This window comes from Enoplosus armatus, chromosome 18 (genome assembly GCF_043641665.1).
Source record: "Enoplosus armatus isolate fEnoArm2 chromosome 18, fEnoArm2.hap1, whole genome shotgun sequence".
Taxonomy (NCBI): domain Eukaryota; kingdom Metazoa; phylum Chordata; class Actinopteri; order Centrarchiformes; family Enoplosidae; genus Enoplosus; species Enoplosus armatus.
Genome location: NC_092197.1, coordinates 8975464 through 8983332, shown reverse-complemented (window position 1 = coordinate 8983332; position 7869 = coordinate 8975464).

Sequence of the window (7869 nt, the reverse complement as noted above, 5' to 3'; positions counted from 1 at the left end):
CTTACAGTACCTCTTTATAGCATTCATTCACGCTTGCATGTTAGTCCATAATACTTTCAGAGGATACATGTTGATAACACCACACATGAAATGCACTAAGAACTTTAAAAAAAAAAACCCAGAACCTCACTTGTCGTCCCCATTTAACCCAACTGCCCAAGAAAAATACTACATACATTGACCACGACTTAAAGAATGTCATCGATAACACCTCACTTCGGGTTGGGGTGATTTTAGTTTCAGTTTGAACTCCTCCCTCACGGCGCTTGATAAGAACTCTGTTACCTCAAGCACTGATTCAAAAAGTTTAAACTGAAAATAAAATGATCACAGCCCTGTTCAGAATGTAGTCAATGCTTGTCAGGAGTCTGTGGCTTTTTTGATCGCACAGTACTGCACAGCACAGTCACACAAGAGTACAGAAATAAAGGGCTGGATATAGGCCATGGCTCTTGGTGAGAATGAGTATAGGTGGAAGGAGACCACATCTGACACACACACACACACACACACACACACACACACACACACACACACAAACGCATACACACATATCTCTCATTCTCTCCCCTCCAAGTAGTATTGGACTCTCAGCTGTAGCTCTGCAGGCAACAATGTTGTACATGAAAATGACATTTGGATGTATATGTCAACACAGCATTTGCAGTCACAATATGATCAAAGGTCCCTAAGATTGTCTGCTGGGTCTAGTGTTTAATTAATTAAACCGTTACGTTTGTCTCTGCAGTAAAAAGTGCACTTGGTTGCTCTGATCAGCACTTTTCAGTATTGTGAACTTGGGTGAACTTGGCAGGGCCCCCACCAATTAACTTCTTTAGATTATATAGCTGCTACAATAGCTTTGTATTTTGTTACCCTTCATTCCAGACACATATACACTAGTTTTTCCTCATGCACATTTGATAATGAAGGCTGCTTGGCGTATTGGTCCAAATTCTGCTGCTCTTATTTGGCTGCAACCATAGTCATGGTTACAATCGGCATGATTATGGCTTTTCATTTCATTTGGGCCAATGGCACAGTCCCTCTGACTCATATTAGGCCACATCATTCTCATAAATCATTATACACAACAGGCTGTACAAGTGGCGATATAAGACCAATTTCATGTCATTTTAAAACCAATGTTAGCGAAGAACTAAGACAATACCACAACATGCAGAGAATGTGAGAAGGTATTATTTTCCACCAAATTTAAAGAAAGAAAAAAATCAAAAATATCATGTAAATATAACTATATGTTCTTGATGGACAGGAGCGTTGAAAAATGTTTTTAGGTTTTTTGTTTTCGTTTTCATGTATTTCATTTTTACAAAATGTCATATTTAATCAGTGTTTGTATTATTGACCTCAGTTACTGCACTTTTTAGTTTCCATGTAAGAAGAAAACGTATATATCTTTCAAAAATGTTTAGAAGCTGCTATTGTCAGAATGGTGATCTGAAACAAACTGTATGATATTCGGTCGTTTGACTCCCTGTGTTGCTATTAGCTTTCCTGTCATTAGTGTTTTATTTGTATCTGGCCATGCATACTCCTCTCCAACCTAAACTGACTTTGCATTTGATGTTATCAATGAAGTAGGGAGGTATTGTCTCTATGAACCATATATCCATCCACCCATCATCCATAAAAAGCCCCCAAATCCCCCCAAAATAGGGTACACATCAACATATTACATTTAGAAATATCGTCACATACTTAAGGTCTAGCTAGACTGCAAATTTGTTTGTTTTTGCCCTGATGTGTGTGTGTAAAACATCATCTTAGGTTAAAAGGTGTACATTTTGGCAGAGAAACCAAGAGATGTCAGAGGGGAAGGAAAAGCTTAAATGAAAAAAGGGACTCTTGAGAGACTTTGTAACTTTTATGAAATATGAAACTTTGTAAGGATGTTATAAAGGCTACATCAAAGATTGCATTTAACACTTTATATGAAGAATTATATAGCCCTGGTAAAAAAAAAAAAAAGACTTGTATTATGTTGATATTATCAAATTATATGTAATATTAGTACTCAAGATACTGCTGCTTTACTTAGAACTGTTACCGGTGGGGAGAGACTGACCTGCAATCACTACACTATGCCAATGACATGCAGTACTGTGGTTCATCATCTGCCATTGAGGTCACTGGAAAGCCATTCTAGCAGTTTGAATGGATGAATCCAACATCTGTCATTGGATCCTTCCCTTCATTCTATAAAAACATAACCTGTCGTTGCTTCCACATACTTTGACTAACTTAGAAAATATCCTCTTCAACAATTACTTGTATCATTGGTCAATGTCTGGATACCAAAACAGCTGATCATTATTACTATCAGAGAGGCTACAGAATGTGACTGCATGTCAACTTGAAAAATTATATTGTTAATATTGGAGAAGGTACCCATAAGCCATAGATAACCAAGATTTTCATGGAAGGAAGTATAAGATTACACATTGGATGAGGACATCGCCTCTCTACTGTAGTCATCACAGGATCCCTTGCTGTACCTCATGCCTGTAATGTTTGCTGCTTCTATATTTTTGGTATTTTAGTGACATTTTTGCGTCTCATAACAATGGTGTAAATAGTAGAACTATTTATTGAGAGTGTTATACTTTTTTAAGTTATATTTAATGTCCATGTAAGTTATTTTTTACATTGTTCTTATAAACAAAAACATTATCGGTTGTAAGTCAAAACTGTCATTTTGTCTCTGTCGTCACACTTTTGTTGTGATTATTGCTGTCAAGCATTGATCAGACATACAGTACACTTCAGGCCCACAACCACACAAGAACTTGTCTCATTGGTCATTAAGTGTAGATGGACACTGCTTGCATCCAATGAGGATTCACCACATGTTCAAATGTTACTGAGTGCAGTGTATCTTTTGTTTTTTTCATTTAAAACAAGAATGTAATGTTTCTTTTCTTTGCTTTTTTTTAAATGCACACATTAACCATACGTACAAGGAGTTGTGAAAAGAGAACCAAGTATATAATGGTCAAGTACATAAATCCATAATATAGCAAATAATGTTTTGAGAGACTCGTGTAAGGCACAAGGAATATATTGTATGTACACAGCCAGCTGAGGGCAGGAGAAAATGGAAATGGCAAGTGGCAAAGAGAGGGATCAAAAAGGAAGGGAGAAGATGACTGGAGGTCAGAAGGCAGCCGATGGTGCCCCAGATTAGAGTGTTCTTGGATGGGGGAAAAGCAGAAGGTGGGCAGGGAGAGAGGTAGGGATGGGTGGGCTGCTTTTCCTGGCCTGTCTAGCTATTTGTCCAGGTGTGAAAATGTGTACTCACAGAGGCTGCCCCTGGGCCAGGGGTGGCCAGCGCTGACTGGCAACAAGCCGAGGCCAATGAGTCAGAGTTTCTCCTGGGGGTGGCAGCCGTCCCTCTCTGGGACTCCCACCACCCCTTCCCTCACCCCTCCTACCTCCACCTCCCCACGCCTCGACACACTGCCTCATCTGTCACTGTCAGGTATGCCTGCACGGGGCTGCCAGGGTCAAGCTGGCCCTGTGAAAATGAGAGAGGATGTTTGCCCAGCTTACAGAGCCCTTTGAAGTCAGGCTGAAGGAACACAGTTCTTCTCACCTAGAGCCTGTGCTTATCACATAATATGATTTGTATAGCAGTCTTTTTTTTGACAGGCTTTGATACCTCTCCACATTTTCCACCAACAGTCGCTCCTTTGTTTCTAATTTAACACCGGGTTGTTGTATTGCTTGTCTAAAAATGGCAGAAACTTTGTAGTGTCTAACCCATTACAAAGTGATGAGGAGTGTAAGGAAGAGCGTCTGAAGCCCTAATATTTTTGCTCAGATAATTGTGGAGAAAAATACTGATGTGCCATCTTGTTGTAAGACATTTTCTTTGTGTATTGTAACACATGAAGTACCTCTCACAGGCCTCTGGTTATAGAATGGTCCACTTATGTCTGTTTCCTAATCCCTCAATAAATAAAAAAGGTGAATTGTCCTTTTTTTCTAAGTGGGAAGTACAAAAAAATGTATTTACATATTATGTGGATATCTAGTGGTATTACTGCGATGTTTCGTACCCGATTGCTCAACAAATATATTTTAAGATGTAAATAATAATATTATATGATGATTGTATTTGCAAACCATGTACTAACTGTTTGGGAGTAGCTCTTGGATTGATTTTTATCATAACTATTATACAAAGAGATGAACCGTGAATATGTTGTGCATTGTGTCAAAGTATCACCTGCAAGACAGAAAAAAAAGGAAAAAAAAAGAAGACCTGTGATGCTTTACCACACCACTCGCTGTCAGCATTTATTTGTTCATAATGGCTTAGTACAAGCACTGTTGTCAGTTGTCTAAACCATGAATTTATCCATTGAGTCATTAACTATTTATTTGTTCAAGATGAATAAAAAGCATAGTGGTCATTTCTGGGTGTTGATCCTCATAATCAAACTTGACTGATCTTTGTTATGCATTGAGAAGTTCATTTCAAATTTTGTCTGAGTTGACTGGCACCAACCAAACAGCTTGCATTTCTCTTCACTCCATACTGTATATTGTTGAGTCTTATCCCAATGCCTTTGTGTTTGCTGAGAATTTCACCAACACTGTAAAGGTAGCCATCAGACTCAGTAGTCCCTCCCTCCCTCTGATGGCCTCCTCTCTCTTTGGTTCTTACACAGTATGCACTTTTTCAGGCACATATACAACAGATTGGACTTTTATGTTTCAGTTGATGTTTCTCTCTGTTTTCACAGTTGCAATTATATATATTTTTGGTGCTCTGGTACATGGCAAAACATGTCTGATGTGTACTATATTTTCATAAGGAAGAGTCATAAAGATGAGTATCATGTTCATTTTGCTGTCATTTATTGTGTAGAAATAAAACACTGGTTAAAGTGAACATACGCTGGAGGAGTGTGGTCGGTTCTTTGAAAGACTGTTTTTTTTCATCACTGCTGAAAACATCCTGCAAAAGTGTGTCCAGTTTCATTTTGGAGCTGCTTTATATTGTATTTTTAACTCTTGTGTGCCTCCAAAGAGCGTCTTTCTTCTGGAAGTCATTCAGGTACCAAAGTTCCATATTGAGCTCTTTCAAAATAAAAAAAGTGCTGAGGTAGTTATAAAAGAGGAACTCATTCTTTAAGCCTTCATTGATACATTGGCATCGAAATGTGAGTGCTGTTCCTGGCACACCAATGACGTTAATGGCCTAATTTGTGAGAATGAACATCAAGCTACTGATTTTTAAAGTGCAGTTAATGTTGCATGACTGGAAAGAAACTGGATCTGAGCTTAAAGGAATAGTTTGTTGAGGGAGATGGAAAAAGAAAATGCTTCCCAGCAGCTCACATGCAGAGAGGCATAGCCACCTTCAGTTAATGATATAAATTAGAGTAATTCATAGGGGATAGCTGTCTGTTAGTTCAGTGACTGATTTCCCCCCTTTCCAGCTAAATGTAAATATTTTTCAGCTGGATCATGTGGTCAATTGGGCAGAACCTGGGAAACAACAGCGTTGCATTGTTTCCTAAAATTGCTAAAAAAAAAAAAAAAGTTAAAATCTGATTACAGTTATTTTCATCTGAGACTCATTTTGCCATTTTGCCCATCATGCTAACTAATTCTGATCCAAATATTGTTGTGATATTGTGCAATTTCACTGTAGTGGTTTGTACCCTGGGGGCTTCTCTCCACTGAGGTCTGTGCAGGACATGAGTCATGTGCAACACATCAGCTGATCAAGTTTGACCTCTTAACAAGACAGATCATTGAAGTCAACACCACATTATTCTCTATGCTGCTATATGTTGATGTTGACTGAGCTGCGTACTTCTCCTACCTACAGGTTTCAGTTTATTAATCAAACTCAAATAGATGATGAAAACATGTTAAAGTCAAACTATTGAACGCAATGAGACATACCTACATACAACTTTCTGATTATGCATGACTTATACCATACATGTATATTAGTATTAAGAATTTTTAGTAAGTCTAAGATTCATGTAGCAATCCTATAGCAGCTCTGCGAGGCTGCACAATGATGCTTTGAGCTAAATGCTAACATCAACATGCTCACAATGACACTATGATCTTCTTATTTTAGCGTGTTAGCATGCTAACATTTTCACGCACTGTGGCATACTGTGACAATTATTCTGATTAGCAATAAACAAAAAGTACAGTTGAGACTGATGGGAATGTCATTAGTTTTGCATGTATGTCGTTATGAACCAAGGTTTGGATGACTGAAACGTTTAACATATTAATGGCGCTATATATATTAGATTTCATGCCAATAGTTGGATGGATTCAAAGGATATTTTGATAAAAAATCAAATATGTCAACCTCATGTCAGTGCTCACTGAAAAATCAAGGGATAACCAAAATCAGTGGCTTCATCGTCTGCAGACCCTGAATGTCTGTTCAAAATTTAGTGGCAATCCATCCAATAGAGATATTTCAGTCTGGAACAAAGTGGAGGACCGACTCACAGATAGACCCACATTGCCATCCCTGGAGCCACTAGCATGGCTAACATGGAAAATGGAAGAACATCAACCCTCCAGTTGAACGCATGCAGTGCATATGAAGCATGACATGATTTTGAAGATTCAGTAGTTTCCATCAAGCATCATCAGCTGTGGATGTGTTACCACAAGTTAATGTTATAGAATCACAAGAATAAAACTATTCAGTTATACTTGTTTTAACATTCATGAAAAGTGAGTAATATTTGCTGCAGTTTATTGAATTCATGAATACAATTGGTTTTGGATGTGGGTGTTCCAACATGTGTTAACACTTTCAAGTTGAGGCAACAACATCCCATTCTTTGGTTTCTTCTGATATGACGTAAACACACCACAAGACGAGTAGTCAAGATTAAACAAGTAAGTGTGGGAGTATCGAGTACCACAGTATCAAACGGCCTGTTAACTAACACTCTGTGACAATTATTCAATCAGCTGTTTTAAGACGTGCAATGGCGTGAGTTTTATTGTGTTGAAAAGACATGTTTAAGTCACTTTTTTGAAGTAGACTTTTTCTTGTCCCCATCAGATTGCATTAGAAAGCAGAAAATTATGCAAACTGAAAGGTATGTGGTACTAAAGTAAAGTATTTTTTATGTGGTACTAAAGTAAAGTATTATTTAGTACCACAAAAAATACTTTACTTTAGTACCTCATACGAAAATACTTTACTTTAGTACCACATAAAAAGTAAAGTATTTTTTACTTTACTTTAGTACCTTATTAAAAAAACCTTTACTTTAGTACCACATACAAAAATATTTTACTTTAGTACCACATACAAAAATACTTTACTTTTTATGTGGTACTAAAGTAAAGTATTTTTGTATGTGGTACTAAAGTAAAATATTTTTGTATGTGGTACTAAAGTAAAGTATTTTTATGTGGTACTAAAGTAAAGTATTTTTGTATGTGGTACTAAAGTAAAATATTTTTGTATGTGGTACTAAAGTAAAGTATTTTTATGTGGTACTAAAGTAAAGTAAAAAATACCTTACTTTTTATGTGGTACTAAAGTAAAGTATTTTTTATACTAAAGTAAAGCATTTTTTATGTGGTACTAAAGTAAAGTAAATAATACTTTACTAAAAAATACTTTACTTTTTATGTGGTACTAAAGTAAAGTGTTTTTTATGTGGTACTAAAGTAAAGTAAAAAATACTTTACCTTTTATGTGGTACTAAGTAGAATATTTTTTTATGTGGTACTAAAGTAAAGTATTTTTTAAAACTAATACTTTTTTTAAATAAAAAAAATCATTTAATTAATTAATGAGTACGATGGCACACCATGCCGGGACATAACTACCAGGTG